Genomic DNA, 16,747 nt, shown 5'->3' with positions numbered 1-16,747 from the left:
CCAAGCATTTATTTGAATATATCTAACAAACACTCATTTCCATAATGAATTATGTATACTCATTGAGGTCTCAGCAGCGAAAATATTCCAATTGTAACTTTGCTGCTTAGAGGCTATTGGGCTTAAATGTGCCACATAGCAATCAAGATGGTGGTTGGGTCATAATAGTAGTATTCTTGACAACAAATGTTTACTTTCTCCTACATGCTAGGATCTTTAAACTCCACTAAGTTAAAACTGTACATAATGCATAGGATTCATGCTTTCCCCAATTTCACCAAAAAATGATGTCAAGGAACAGTCGCATGCCTTCTCCGTTTTACCATGTAGATATGGTGCCGAGGCTGGGTAATATGTGTGTGTGTCTGTGTGTGTCATTTAAACTAAGCTAAAAATGAATTGCAACCAACCTCTGCAAGTTTCAGGTTAGGGCAACACTGTCACGGATATAGAATGAACACTGTTTCAGTTCACCCACCTCAACCGCAAGGAATGGTTTTCAGATTCTGTTGAAAAAAAAGAAATGTAACTAACTATCCCCTTTTGAATCAAATCTGAATTTCACTCTGAAATGTAAAAATGAGGGGTTGCATTAAATTTATATTTGCACTATATTTAGGGGAATAGAAATGACTCAACTAAGCTTGGTCTTATTGCCTATAATTAGCTATGGCCTTCACATAATACACATTATCAGGCATATCTTCATAAGGCCATGATGCAGGGCACTCGAAGAATGGTCTAATGTAGATTAGATCTGTGATAGCAATCGGGGCACTTTTTAAACATCACTGATTAAATGCTACACTGTCAGCACTGGAAAATGGTCCTTATTTTAAATATATTAGGAAATGCTGTTGTATTTCAGACCAAAAAATATTCTATTTGAAGTGACCCAATTCATATTACCCCAAGGACTTTAAGGACATGAGTATAGGGCTTTCTCTAAATACATTTGAGGTGCTCCATACATCCTGTTCCATTCCTTCCTTTTTCAGGACAGGATTTCTGTCTGCAGGTTGTTTCAGAATGCCTAATATACAAGGCTCAATTCTTAATATGGTATCCCAATTCAGCACTCATCTAATGGGAACAGCTGTTCTTCCTGGCAGCTTATCCAAAGTCAAAATGCTCTCCTCTGGGCTCACACTATTTTTAAAGTGTCCAAAATTCCCATGTTTGTCAGAATTATGTATCCTATGTGAATGGAGGAATGTTCCATTAGTCTGACTCATAGTTAAGCACCCCTATTGAATACACCCCCTAGATTTTTGACATGAGCAAAGGAGATGGATATTTTGCTCCTATATTGCTGAATGCCATTTTATTTCTCTTCTATAAATAATGGCAGCAATATGCTAAATTAATTAAATAAAGATGTATTGAATCTGTGTTTGTAGACAAATGCCTGGGTATGCAACATACATATTTGGCACATATTTTCATACAGTTATGATTTTGTTTTCACAACCATTTCTGAATGATTTATAGAACATAATTTGGTGTTGAGTTAAAGAGGAACTTTGATCGTTGAAACACACCCATTCACATGTTTCGAACTCATAGTTCCAGACATACAAGTAATATTAACTTTTGCACAGACAATCTATGGTAAATAACAAATGCTATTTAAGCCCCGGGAAATACATGATCAAACATGCTCTGTAATTCAACTCGGGGCCTCTATGTTGTGATTAACCAGGCAGTTTTGAAAAGGCCAGTTGTCCTGTTTGCATTAGTTCCAGCAAATTGCAGTTTTTTTTACAAAGAGCAGGGTCAAAAGGTGGCAGCTAAGGGACACATTTCCTTTTCAAGTCAGCAAAAAACCAGACCATCTGGACAATCCAGATATTAATCTTCTGTGAAGCCCACAGATGTCACATATTTGGTAAATTTGTTTTTTTAATAAGAATATCCATTGTAAAAACTCCAAAAGAATTTGCCCATGCTTGCTCAGAGTTTAAATTAAAGTCAACTGGAAATTAGCTCAATATAGGGCAGTTGAACACAAGTTTTATTTGAACCAATAGAACAATGACATCTCTGTTTCGTCATTTATAATTTTATCATTATTTGAATGCAGTGTATTATATGATAAAACACTTATCTGTCCTGCATTTAAAAGCAAATAGTAGGTTAGTTGAGAAAATCCAGGTGGGTACATTGGCTTTATGCATTCTTTGACACATATTTCTACAGTGTAGACTGGATTTCTTTCCTTGTTGATTCAAATTGCACACTTGGCCTTTTTGCTTTTCCAGTGTGGCAGGCACAGTTCACCCGTTTTTATTGGTGGCAAGTGACTGGTGAAAAGGTTTATTATTTAACATTAAAAATGTGTTCTTTTGGTGCTTTTAGCTTCACATTGAGGCAGTGCCTATATCTTGTGTTAGGTGCTGTCTATTCCAAAAGGGGGCACTTAGTCACCTGCTTATTAGTAAGTACAATATTTCTCCAAACAGTTGAACCATTGGTGCACCTTTTCAGCACCTCTCGTTTTAAATTCAGGCTGTATTCACTGTCCTTTCATTCAAACCAGACACACAGCACTGCACCTCAATACGTGAGTGATTTTAGACTGCTCTCAGCCTGCTGACCAACATATTATGGACAGTGAAAGGAGTTCTTATGGTTTTTCACTATGCAGTCATCTATTCTTTGAATGACAATGTTCATGCTTCATTTAGCCCTTTGCTTAGGGTGAATGTTCATGAAAGGGAGGACAGGATTTGACAGTGCCAAAGCGAGAACGTGAAATGGGAGATGCACGCAGAAGCTAGTGTTGCAAGTGTAGAGAGACTATTTTACATTGTCATGCCTTGCTATATAGCTGATTGTATATGCCCCTCACCAACCTTCTCACTATTCCAAATGCCACCGTACGCTGCATGCATTAACTAGCTACATGCACTGCAGGTAACACCACTTAGTACTACTTCATACACACACCAACACCATCTGAACTTTGCCCATCAGGTTCTAATATACAGCTCTCTAGAAACCCACAATCCATCTTCTCTCTCAGCGCTAAACTCTTTAGTAGCAAACCAAGCAGGATGCCTGCACCTGGAGTTCCCTTCTCCATAAGGATACATCAAATACTCTACCAGCACACAGAGTATGGGTCCGTCAGATCTGACAGATTCACAGATCAGCAAAGTATTTTTGCACTGTTACTATCAATTAAACCCTGTCCACTTTTTGCTGGTGCTATGTGACCATTAAAATGGCAGCAGTGCACTATATAAAACCGAATAAGATAATACAACAGCCCCATTTTGTAGTTGAATTTTTCCTCTCCCCTTCAATATATCAGAATTTATTTTTATTTGGAGTATTGGATTCTCAATGTTTGTTACTCTTCTGGATACATCGTCAACAATATTTGCATTATCATTACTAGAAGACCTGAGAGAATGGGCAGCATCCTTTGGAAAATCAAATGAATATCAGACAGGTTTCTGCAGGCACTATGCTACTCACCTGAATGGTTTATTAGTGAACCTGCTCCAGTCTTAAACACTCCTTGGGTCAGCTAAATCACTGTACATGGGTTTTATAGACCTATCCTGTGCTTTTGAACTTGTGGACCGCAATATATTTGAGAGCAAGTTGCATACATGGGGTATTTCGGGAGGCCTGTTGAAGTTGCTGGTGTTGCTGCATGAACATACTAGCATTCAAATCAGGCTGGATTGTATGGGGGATTTAGGCCCTCCAGTAGATACATCTGTGGGTCTAAAACAGGGCTGTGTGTTAGCCCCATGCTTATTCAATCTTTACCTATCTGAACTATCACGTTAGGCAATGTTGCGCTTTTTCACCATAATTCAACAATTCGTCAATACAAGCTTTATTATTTGCTAATAGCATTGCCCTGGATAGAACTCCCATTGGCCTCCAAGGAACTCTCACGCAACTCAATGACTACTTCCAGGAAAACAGCTAAGAACCTAATTCTGATAAATCAGCCAATATGATAACTTTGGCAAGTGGGAAAAAAACTGTTCTTTAAATGGCATACAATGAATACCATGAATAGTATCCTATATCTCGCTTTTGTGCTATATAATAAACCTATGTATGGCACGTCTACCTTACATTTGAAAACTAAGCTTGTCCCACTTTATGCCCAATCAGGAACATTTGGTTTAAATTCTGCCGGGAATTCAGAATTTCTATGAGGGCAATGGGATTCAATCGTAGTCGCATGGTTTGGGGCTACAGGTAATTGATTGGGTGCAGGTGGAAAGATTGGAAAGCATGTATTGGGAAAGGCTGTTAGGAATCCCTGTATCCTTGCCATTTGTCATGTTATGACATGAGCTTCGGTTTACCTCATAGAAAACCTATGTAAGTTTAGCAAAACTCAGAATTTATTTCAAAATCTTAGTCCCACCAGCAGATTCATTGCTCAACAATCTGCAGGAGACATTGCTTTCTAAAAGTAATCACACCCTGAATTTATTTGCCAAGAATTGCGAGGATATATATTATCCAAGGCAGAAACTGATACAAACACACTTATGGATAACGCATGCAAAACTTACAAACAAATACAATTTGTGGATGGGGCAATGGGCCAGGATAAAATGATAACATTAAAGATATGCTGCAATTCTGGCAGATTGCATAGACAGCTTTCAAGCTTACCACCATATTTAGTCAGGTACCCAAACTTTACTTTTTGCAATATCTATTTTGTTTTCGATTACATTTGCTGGGATCACAGGAGTGGTGGTGCCGATAAGAGGCCTGACACAGCTTGAAAGCGGATGTAGAAGGTGCAATGGTATTTCCTGCAGGCAATTCCTCCACCATTGTTTTACCACATGTGAGGGGTACTCTGACTTGGACAACATTTTAAAAGTTACTGAAAGGATCCCAATATAATCACAAGCGGGAGGATTTAGGAAAAATGTATGGGGGTGGAATCCATCTCTGTCACGATAGCACTGGTTAGGATTTTGAAATTAAACCATCAGGCATTTGGGGAAAGGGTGTATGATTCATCTTGTATATGTATCATGAAAATAAAGGCCCTGTAGGTAGTTCATTGAGCGAAAGGACTCTTTGTATGAATTGTTTGTTTGTAAGAATGTTTCTATATATATTAGAATGTTCATGTTGCTTTATGCTTTATAAATGTGTAAATGTCTTAATAAAAGCTATGCACAAAGCCCCCCACATATGTTATCTTTCAAAGTGTCAGAACTAAGACTTTGAATGTCTTACCTTCCTGCTGTAAATGTCTTTTTATACGTAGCTCATACATTGTCACTTTAGAACCTCCTTGTGACGAAAACAATGCAACAGAGAGTGGAGATAATGGAAAGGGTGGTGAGAAGCAACATATTTGGTCAACATCGCACCGGGCCATGTGGGCATTGCCTGCATCTGAGATTGTTATTTTGGACTCCTGATACTTACTATGCTTTCTTCTGCCAACATGTTTAAATGCAGTAAGTAAATAAAAATCCTTCAATCTAGTCCTACCTCCAAGTCCCTCACCATCCTCCCTAGTCCGACACCCTCCTTCGAGCCCTTTGTACTAGCCACTCTTCCCTCACCCATGTTCCTCATCCTGGGACCTTGTCCCTCAACAAAGTGCTAGTGCCATCTCCTAGCCCCTCCTATTAGTCCTAGTCTCTTGTCATGGTCCCTCATCCCAGTCCCTATGCCTTGCCCAGGACAAGTCCCTAGTCTTGCATCCCTAATCTTGCAGCTCCACACTCACAACCCCTTTCCCTTATCACTCATTCCTTAGTCCTAGCAGTCTATGTTATTGCCATTGTGGACCACCTGCCCTCAACCTGGGCCCTTGTCCCAGAATGTGCGTCTCCTCTTAGTCCAAGTCTCTTGTCCTATTCCATTAGACTCTTAGCCCTGGACCCAGTCTCCATCCTAGCCACAGTCTGTCATTAATCTGTCATTGAGCCACACTATATGCTGTGCCCCCCAATGAATCTTTATTTTCTTCTTTTCCAAGCCATATATCTTGCTTTGTCTTTCACTCTCTTGCTTATTTCCTCCTTCTCAATGGGGAATTTAGTGCAAGTTGGGGTGGAAATGGTGCAAGAAAAGACAAAGAATTAAAGGTGGCATGGAGTGTTTGTAAGGAACCAGGATAGTGAACTAAAAAGAAAATTATATCTACATAAATGTTGTGCTTTCATACTGATACAAACATCCCATGAGTATGCTTACGACTCTGCAGTAGGCATTTTTACATTTCTCAAATGGGGGTGGCTTACTTAGTTGGGGGAGCTGAGGTATGCCTGGAATGTTAGCTTTGTTATTTAGCATAAAACTGCAAGGTGACCACTGAGTAGAACAACTGCTTCAGTTGACCAGGAGGTGAATTATATGGAATGAATGCCGATCCAATCATTCTCAGTCAGAAATGGACATATGGCCTGTAGGGAAAGATAATGCATTATGTTTGTGGGGGCAGTAAACTGGATAGGTAGACATTACATTACTGTCATTGGAAGCAATAAGCTGAATGCAAAAATAAAGACAGCAAATGGACATGCACACTGAGCACATTTAAAATAATCAATGTTATGGTGAATGGCCCATCTGTCTGGTTTGCCCTGAATTCATATGCTAACCTAAATTAATTAACTAACACTTTCTCATCAAATAACACTCCCCAATAATGAATTTGCCCGTTAGCAAAACAGTGCAAAATGATTTATATGAGCTGTCTTACAGTGGAAGTTTAACCGTGCAAGCAGCAATTTGCTGGCTGTAATTTAGTGCACACAATATGTGCTGTGGTTCATTGCTGTCAAAGAGACCCATTGTTCAGAGGAAGTGTGTTAAAAAATAAAAAGAATTCTGAAGCCATGCTTCTAGAGAAATCATCTCTATTGTTATAGATATCAGAAGAAAAGGGCAGGAGTTGGTTTGAGTGACAGAGCTAGTTCATAAAGGTAGGAGGATGTAGAGGTGGGGGTCAGTCTTCTTCTTTCTGTCCAGAGGAGAACGGGAGAGTGGCAGACAGAAATCAGAGCCAGGCTGTCCAGGCCTTAGGTGAAACTGGGGCTGTGAGCTGACCATCGTGGGGAGAAAGCTGTGCGGTATCCGTGACACTACCGCTTGCAGATAATCCACTTCAGAGAGGGGGATTCATGATAATAGCGTAGAGGCTTCACAATTGAATGTGAGTATCTGTGGAATTGAGGAGCGTGCAGAGGGTGTGTTATCTTTTCAGTATGTCAGAATTAGACTGTTATTCTTTTTAAACATAGATGTTATTTTTCTTTCTCCTATTTGTAATTGAGAACACTGTGGCATAACGGAAATTGAAAAAGTTGTCTTGTTGCTATGTTATTTGCTTTTGTCTTTTCTTTTAGATGGTACACTCTGTCTAACATCTTTGGGTTCAAGTTCTGGGTGAGAAATGAGAAATGAATGTTTTTTTATGAACACAGGCTGTTTATGTATCCAGAAGAAGTGTTAATTTCGTTTTTACATGTGTACCGCATAACCTGTTTTCAAACAATAGTGTGTACAAAAAGAAAAACATCTTTTAAATCAAATCAATGGGGTTGCGTTTTCTGTGCTTATGTGAATTCATTGATAAAGAGGGGCAGTCACAGGGAAGCGTCCAGTGTGTCAAAAGCGTTAAAACATTGTTTACCACATATGGTAAAGTTGGAGGTAAAGTTTGAGAATTAGCTAGCAAGTTAGAAAACGCATGATGATGGCTTGTGAATCATTGCACATAATAAAGAGTGTATTCGGAACAATCTGTCAAAGACAGTAGTCCAGTTTCATAAATAAGTGACTGCAATAAGGGCTAATGCTGTCTAGTCCATGAAAGTGTAAAGTCTGCTATCTGGTACTTACAGTCAACCTTAAACAGAATACAGAAATAAGGGGGGTGTCTTGTCACATCATATCGGGCATGACTATAAATACGCTGTGCTACCACATTACCACTATTTTACAACAATACTAAATATCACCCAAGTTATGTAATGGACCTCTGACAAAAACCCCTAACAGGTCTTAATGCTTTCACATCTTCCTTAGATCAGTAAAAAAACAACATATGTACATGAAGGCTGATGCCCTTTCTATATGGGCATGGGTAGTAAACTGCTGCTTGGACTTGCATGAGCACAACATTTTCATTTGGCTTACAATGATAGTTTCTAAGCAGTACATGCCCTCCTTCAAGTGGCCTCATACCATGAGTGATTGTAATATATTTGTACTGAATACAATCCTCATTTGTGGTCCTGTAATAATGCATTATTGAGACTTACACTATAAACTTGGGTCTTTTTGGGTATGGATAGTTGGGTTTTTAGGTGTGGATAGTTGGGTTTTGAATATGTTTTTAACATTGTTAATGATGCCATGCCAGAGGGTGCAGACATAAAAGACATTTCAAGGGCCTCCATAGTGGGGCTGTGTAAGCTACATGTGTTGTGCTTCAGTTGCTGAATGTCAGAAGCATTTAATCAACAAGCAAAGGCAAACAGAGGATGTAATAGCCATGTGATGACCAGTCATTCATCTTGCGTGTTCTATGAGATGGGCCCTTTCTTGGGGACGGATCAAAACTATTCCAATGAATGTACAATTCAATGAAGAACTGTAAGGCCACAACGTTTGGCTTTGTCAATGCTTGTTTAAACTCACTTTGTTTTAGGGAAAAGCACACAGTGCTATACCATTTCCAGAAAGGGCTTATTTCATTAATCAAGTGCTGCAACACCTTCTCTTGTTGCCAGATAAGATAAGCAGTGCTCTGGTATTTCATGTCAAGCCTCGAATCGAGACAAGCATGGGACTATTAGGATCTTATCAGCTTTTCTTATTGCAGCAGAGCATAAAAATAAGCACTGCTGCACTTTCCCAACCAACCTGTACTCCATTAGTTAGGCCAACCACAGGAACTTGCCATTACAGTCTTTAGCCATCTGTGACAGTGGAACTACTTAAGATCTGACATAAGCTCCATAAGCTCCAGATATTAATCTCAGGAGGGACATTTCTCATCCTCCTCACAAGCCTTCATAAACTGACCCTAGCCTACCTCTCCTGGGAACGTTACAGGTATGTAATGCTTGTAAAATTGAATATTGGTTACTTGTAATGGTGCTAAGCCTTTTAATGTTTATCATACTCATGTTGGTCCATAGCCTCTGCCCCCAGTCTTTTGTTTCTTTGTACTACCCCTACATCAACGGATTTACTCACAGACATCCACCCTGTATGACCTGATATGACATCATATGGCATCCAAAACGGGCATGTACACAAGTGTTTCTAGGCGTGACTAGACAAGGAGGGGAAAACAGAGGGAGGAAAAAACAACAATCTTACTAGGCCTTGTGTCATTCACTCACGCAAGTACAGGGAAGTGGAAAGGGAGAAGTGCCAAGGGGGATGGGGGGGAGTGCAGGTTACTCAATAGTGCTGCCAGCAGGGGGCTCAGTGCAGGTAAATTAGAAAGTACACCCAACAGGTGGCTCATAAGTGAAGAGAGAAGGGGCTGTAGGGTTGCAGATACAGACCACAAATGCTGGGGGAGCCAAGAGGCAGTGCAAAGTGCAACTGGACATACAGGAGCTTGGGCCCAAGTTCAGAGGGTGGCCAGGTGACCAGTGCGTGGAGCAGTTGAGACATCAGCAGGGGGGAGGAAGAGAGAAAGCAAAAGCAAAGAGGAAAGTCTTGAGTTGCTTCCAGAAATGGAGGTGATTGTGCTCAAGTTTGAGAGAGGCAGGGAGGCTGTTCCAGAGGGAGGCCTGAGCCGAAGATAACGATCTGCCCCCAACTCTCTGCTTGGAAAAGCACCTGACACTCAGAGAGTTGGAGGTGGAGGAGCAGAGAGCTTGAGAAAGGAGATGTTTAGGAAGAGAGAGTTGGAGGTAGTGTAATCCCATGCCCCAGAAAGCCTTGTGGACTGTGCAGAGGGTCTTGAATTTGATCCTTGCCACCACTGGGAGCCAATGAATAGATTTCAGAGCTGGAAAGTTATGATCCCTGGGCTGAAGCCAAGGACAAGTCTCGCAGTCCTATTTAGATAAGTTGTAGAGGCCATAGTGTAGAGGCAGGAAGATTTAGAAAGAGGCTGTTGCAGTAGTACAGCCTAGAGAGGACCAGAGCTCTGGAGACAGTGAGCTTCTGGGGGAAAGTGAGGAAAGGAAGAATACTTCTGAGGAGGTGCAGCTGATAGTTTAACTTCTTAGATATATCAGAGATGTGAGGAGAGAAGGAGAGGGTAGAGTCGAAGATGACCCCACGGTTCTGAGCCTCACAGGTAGGAGCAGGAAGAGGGCCAGAGAGAGAGAGGAAAGGAGGGAGCTGGTATTCAGATAAGGAAGATCTTAGACTTACTGGCATAAAGGTAGAGATCATTGGTGGCAAACTATTCCTGGATTGTGGCCAGACAATCTGGAATGAGAGAAGGAGAAGGGATGGCTGAGGGGAGCATGAAAGAGTGCAGGGTGTCATCCACATAACACTGAAAGTTGGAGCAGAAAGCAGCAATGCGGTGGGCAAGAGGTGTCAGGTATTGGTTGAACAACAGCCAGTGAGAAAGGTTAGACCTCTGGGGAACACCACAAGTACAGAGAGGGATAGAAGAGTGGAAAGATCCCAGTTGGACCTGAGAGGGTCGTTCAGTGAAAAATGAGGTCAGCCAGGCCAGGGCCTAGTCAGTGATACCCAGGTTATCACAGAGGCAATTGAGCAGGATGGCATGTTTGACCATATCAATAGCAGAAGAAAGATCGGGGAGAATGAGGACAGAAGGAAGGTTAGAATCAAGGTTAGAGAGCAGGTCTTCATGGGTGTTCTGGAGAGCAGTTTCCATGCTTCTGGAAGCTCTGAAGCCATACTGGTGATCGTGGAGACAACCAGCAGATTCAGTGTGCAGATGAAGCTGGGAGATGGCCAGCTTTGCCAAGAGTTTGCCCAGGGAATGAGTAAGGGAGATTGGGTGATAGTTAGCCAGAGAGGAAGGATTGGCTGAGGGCTTCTTTAAGAGGGGGTCACAAAGGAGTGCTTAAGGGGTTGGGGAAGGTTCCAGTGTCAAAGGAGTGATTGCAGAAATCGCAAAAGCCTGGAGCAAGGGTGTTGATGTGGTCCTTAATGTTAAGGATGCGCAGGATAGAACCTGTTATGATGAGACTTTCATAGATCAGACTTGTCTAGAAACATTATCTGGAGTGAAAAAGGGCAAGGAAGAGAATGGAGGAGAGAAGGTCATAGGAGACCCAGGAGTGAAAGGAGGAGGAAGACGAAGAGAGTGTGGACAGGATGTCTTGAACATTAGTGATGAAATGAGAAGCCGAGGCCTTACATACGGTCTGGGAGGGAACAGGAGAGGTAGAGACTGCAGCAGGATTGGCCAGCTCTTTGCAGATTTTGAAGAGTTTGGCTGAGTTGTTAGATGCTGCAGAGACGTAGCCTTGGATGTGGACTCTCTTCAAGGCGAGGACAGAGAGTCTGTATTGCCTTTTGAGCAGGCGGCAGGCCAGTTTGTCAGAGGGTGCACCTGATGACCTCCACTTCCTCTCAGCCACCCTGCACTTGGGTTTGAGGTTGACGATGTCAGAGTCCTACCAAGAGTTCCACTTGAATTTGGGTTTCAAGTGGATCCTCAAGACAGAGGCAAGTACATCAAGAGTGTTAGAGATCGAACGATGAAGGGTAGATAAGGCTGTGTCACGATGTGAGTCAGCCAAAGGTGCAGAAGGAGGAGAGGAAGTAGCGGTGAAAGCCTCAACTGACTGACGCTTCATGGGTAAAATGACCAAGACGGAAGGTGGCAGTGCTGGAGTCGGCTTGGCCTGAGGGGTAGAGAGAGAGAAGTCGAAGGAAAGGAAAACGTGATCACTGCAGGAGAGAGGAGTGGTGAGAGGGTTGGAGAGGTGGATGTCTGAGGAGATCAGAACATCCAGGGTGTGACCTGCAGAGTGAGTCGGGCCAGAGAGAGAGAGAGAGAGAGAGAGAGAAAGAGAGAGAGAAAGAGAGAGAGGGAGAGAGAGAGAGAGAGAGAGAGAGAGCGAGAGAGCGAGAGAGAGAGAGAGAGAAAGAGAGACGCAGAGGTTGCAAAACAGTCCTGAAGAAGGGCAGATGGATGTTAAGGTCTCCGAGAGAAGTTGAGAGGTAGAGGTGAGGAGGGGAGAGGAGGAGAGGTCTGCCCACTCAGAGAGGAAGGAGGCGATCTGGAGGCAGCTTGTAGATAGTGGCAACAGTGAGAGAAAGGCCAGGAGAGATAGGGAGCCTGCAGACCAGGCATTCAAAGGAGTAGTCCTGCATAGGAATGATAGAAGCAGGGATCTACAGGGAAGATCAAGGGTACACCCCCACCAGGATGGTTGGTTCTGGGTTCGGAGAGGATCTTGTAGCCATCAGGAAGGAGAGTGTCAAAGCTTGTGACAGAGCTGGCCGTGAACCATGTCTCGGACAGATCGTACTGTGCAGGCACTCTGCCCAGGGTTTAGCTCTTCTCTCCATAACTTCAAACTCTGTATGGGTCATTTCTCAATGAAATTGTATCCCAAATGTCAAATAAATATAAGAAGTTGCAAAGAAAGTGGCACACATTTCGGTGTGTCACTTTTATTCTCCATTAAAAGAAATGATGAGTGCAAATGTAATAAACCAAATGGGCCCACTGCCTGTGGTGAGTTCGGGACCAATCCCAATCAGGCCCCGAGTGTGTTCAGTAGTAGTTCACCGCTCTACTCTTCGAAACTGGTGGCAGTCATAATGGCGTGTTTCTTGGGTGCACTTATATCTTTAGAAGCTCGGGGTAAAGTGCGTCACAGTTCAACTTTATACATGAAATTGTAATTTGATCAGAATTGAGGCTCAATTTATTTTCCACGTAAACAACTGCAATAATCTGAGGGAAACAAATAACACATTCGGTAATTAGAGTTCTAGTTGCTGGATATGCTGCCTCAAGGACAAACTCTCAACAGAAAATGTCCCTGCACATTTCCCCCACATTGTTCACGTCTATGCCTGGAAGCGAAAGAGACTTCTCCGACCATTTTCCAAACGCTGATAAATGTTAATCAGAAATCGCTAGCAGCACATTAACTCGCAGAGTTTAGAAAGATTTAATTTCCAGAAGGTTATTTATGTACAGTGTTCCTTCAAAAAGGCCTTTGTGCACGCTAATAGCTCATCAACTGCTTTACCATTCCCATACTTCACTGTGATTTAGCATTCAAATATTAAAACATGGCGGCTCCAATTCACACCAACGTATTAATCTTAATATGTAAAGCGCGTTCGTGGGATTGTATTAATTTGAAATTGTATTTAGATTGCTTGTGTGGTCCTATTCAATCACCATTTATTAATGAATCCTAAAATGTAATCTGTGGTCACGTTGTGACACTGAAATGGCCAAAAACGGAAAATGCGTCCGCCTGTCCTAAAAAGAATATTCATGGAGCAGTGTAATGAAGATGATTCCAACCCCAGTGTGCACCATGCACATTTACAAAGGCGCATACGACTGGTCACGCTCGATAGTTGACTGATGCAGTATACTACAATGGCAGCTAACACAATGGTTCCACAGAGGTGTGCGCTTGCGTGCCCCGCTGTAACACTCAGAGTAGCAGCCTCACACACCACTTCATCAAAGATGTGGCTGTGGCCCCCCTTCAAAGACCTGGATGTTGCAATAGTGCGCAGTTTGGCTTCGAGGCTCTGGACAGATTGTTAGATAAAAGTAGGCGAGCCCGTTGCGGCTCGGGCAGCCCAGGTAAAACGGGTGCATGGCCTGACCCTCCCATCGGCCAGCCACGAGCCCCACCAGCTGTCCGCAGCACCTGCAAACCTCTTCGAAGGTGTTTAAAAAAAAAACTTCCCTGAAGTGAAGCCACATACAGGGGCATGCCTGCCTTCCCGTCGTGCCCTTCCATTCACTGATTACCTGGGATGGGACCACGGAATGCAAACATTTCCTGTTGTGGTAGAAGAGGACCAACTTTGAAGCCAGTAAGTGCTTTGTTGATTTCCACACACCTACCATTCCCTATTCCCTACCATCAACAATTCCCGTCCCGAGTGCTAAACTGTCCACTTTCTCACCCTGCCCACAACACTACCCACAATTCCCCCACCTCACCCACAGTGCTTACCTACCTCCCTCTTCCCCCTTCCCTGAGCCATCATACATAAAATACTTAAATACTGGTACAAACCCACCCACCCTAGTGCCACCACCCCCTTTAATCATGCTCTGCCCCTTTTATCTATGCCCCAGGCCATTGTCTCACCTCAATTTCCTGGCTTGGCCCTAACCATGAGATCCCTGCATTCCCCAGCTCTACTGTTTCACTCTGCTCCATTTCAACTTCTATGAGTCTTTGATAGGGAAAGGTAGTGCAAAGGCAATAGACATTACCACAAATTAAATTGTGTCTGTATCAAGCCATTAGAGCATAATGTTTGCGCTACACCATTTTGGGATGATCTGGCATCTGATGTGGTGGCGCCCTCCTTGGACACCGCTTGTCTATTTTAAAGATTGGAAAATGGTTACCAACTACTGAGGAGGCTACTACGCTTTTAATGGGCTTGGCCATCGGCAGAGAAGTTCCATAATGGCAAACTGCCTGCCATCATTCTCATACAAATAAAGGAAGGCGAGATTGTATTTGTATTTATTGTGTTTACATAGCACTTTAATCCAAAGTGCTTTACATTATAACAACAGAAGACATCGAACATTATAACAGTAGAAGCAACTTAAAATCATGAATCAAACCAACAAAACAGTAAGTAGAGCAATTCATCTCTGAGGGAAGAGGGAAGGGGTGAGGAAGGGAAGGAGGAGGGAAACAGAAGGGGTATAAGGGTGAGAATGAGGGAGGGTAAGCAGGGCTTTAAGTGGGTCGGGGCCTGGCGGGGCCAGGCCCCGGCAGTCTCCAAAAAGTAGGACTGAGCCGGGGCCCTGCCGGGGCCCCCGTCCCACTGCACGCAACATTGGCGGGATGCATTATCCCATCGCGGCAACAGCCGCGACGGGAGATGCGCCTGCCATGAAGTCAGGTGATCTGACAGAAGTGGCAGCCAACCACAGCGATGCTGTGCCTGGCTGCCACTTGTGTAAGTCATAGTAACTGCCTCTGGTGACCTCTCGCGCGAGGGGTCACCAGAGGCAGTTACTGTCCCTTTGGTTCCCCAGGTCGTCGAGGCGTCTTTAACCCTCGGCGAACCTGGGGATTCCTTGACATTTTTCAAGGTTTATGAAAGATGGCTTAAAAAGTGCACAATTCAAGCCATCTTTTATAAAGCTTTGCCGACGGATAATTTTGTCCGTAGTCAAAGCTTTATAAAAGATGGCTTGAATTGTGTACTTTCAAAGCCATCTTTTATAAAAACCGAAATGTTTAAAAAAAAAATGGCCTGAAAAGTAGGCAAACCGTAAGGTATGCACACACACATATATATGCATGTTATATATCTGTGTGCGTACCTTACTATGGTTTGTGTACTTTGCAAGCCATCTTTTCTAAACATAGAAATACATATTTCTATGTTTAGAAAAGATGGCTTGCAAAGTACACAAACCATAGTAAGGTACACACACAGATATATAACATGCATATATATGTGTGTGTGCATACCTTACGGTTTGCGTACGTTTTAGGCCACGCCCCCCACAGGCCACGCCCCCAAATGAGGCCCCCCCCCTCGATTTCTTACCCCACTTAAAGCCCTGAGGGTAAGGGTAAGGGGGAGGGTAAAGAGGATCATAGGCAGTTGGGGTATGCTCCTGCAGGATTTCTTCCATTTTGCTAATCCGCCAAAAGACCAAATGGATTCTATTGTGACACATTATTTTGAAGGTCATAACATTTAATGATCATTATACAATAATAAAAACAAATAAAAAAAGAGTGCAATAGTGCAATAGTCATAAAATGACTCGAGTTAAATTCAGTGCTCCACATATAGACAATGGTTTGATGTTCCGAACCATTGTGTTTGATTTGCTGTTCTTTCTTTCACTTGTGCGGCACAACAGCTACAATTAAAGAGTAGCTGTCTCCTGTGGTAAAACTGTTGTGAGCAACTAATGTTTCGATTGAGCCCAAGCAAATGTGCATTGGGCACCTGTTCGAGAATATGCTGTGAAAAATGCATTACTGCCCTGCAGATAGTTGCATATCACTGTCTTGTGCATTATCCAGTATCGGGGTGAACATCCTTTTTACATTTTCCAAAGGTGGCGTCTTTTCACCATCTTTCATTAACCTTGCTGAATGTGTGTCAAGCTGGCAAAAAAACAAATGACGCATCCAGGTTTTACAGTTATCATTTTACAGTAAATACTTTTTTATAACTACATACATTAGCAGACTACATTGAGATTTTGGAAAGAAAAACGAGGGCTGCGCATTAAATAATGCAGAAGATGATGTGGAAAGGGTTAACATCAGACTTTTGTTTATAAACCTAAGAGAGGACTAGTATTTTTTTTTAATGCCTTTATAGTTCATCAACTGAACTTTTTAGCACTTAACAAAAAAAACCAAAAAAAGATATTGACATACATGAACATTATTACCACCTAAAATACATTCCCTAAAACTAAAACGACCCTTTACACTTCTAAAATGTGATACAGGTAATCCAAAATTCTAATTAAAAGCGAAATTTCATTTGTATTTAAAATTATAATCCATAACTCTTCACCTAATGTCCCCCTAAACCGATGGAGGACTATTATGCTTATTCTTTTGAAGGC

The sequence above is a fragment of the Ambystoma mexicanum genome, chromosome 12 (assembly GCF_040938575.1).
Source record: "Ambystoma mexicanum isolate Mex_15411 chromosome 12, UKY_AmexF1_1, whole genome shotgun sequence".
NCBI classification, from domain to species: domain Eukaryota; kingdom Metazoa; phylum Chordata; class Amphibia; order Caudata; family Ambystomatidae; genus Ambystoma; species Ambystoma mexicanum.
The sequence above is the reverse complement of the archived record's forward strand: the minus strand, read 5'-3'. Positions refer to the sequence as shown.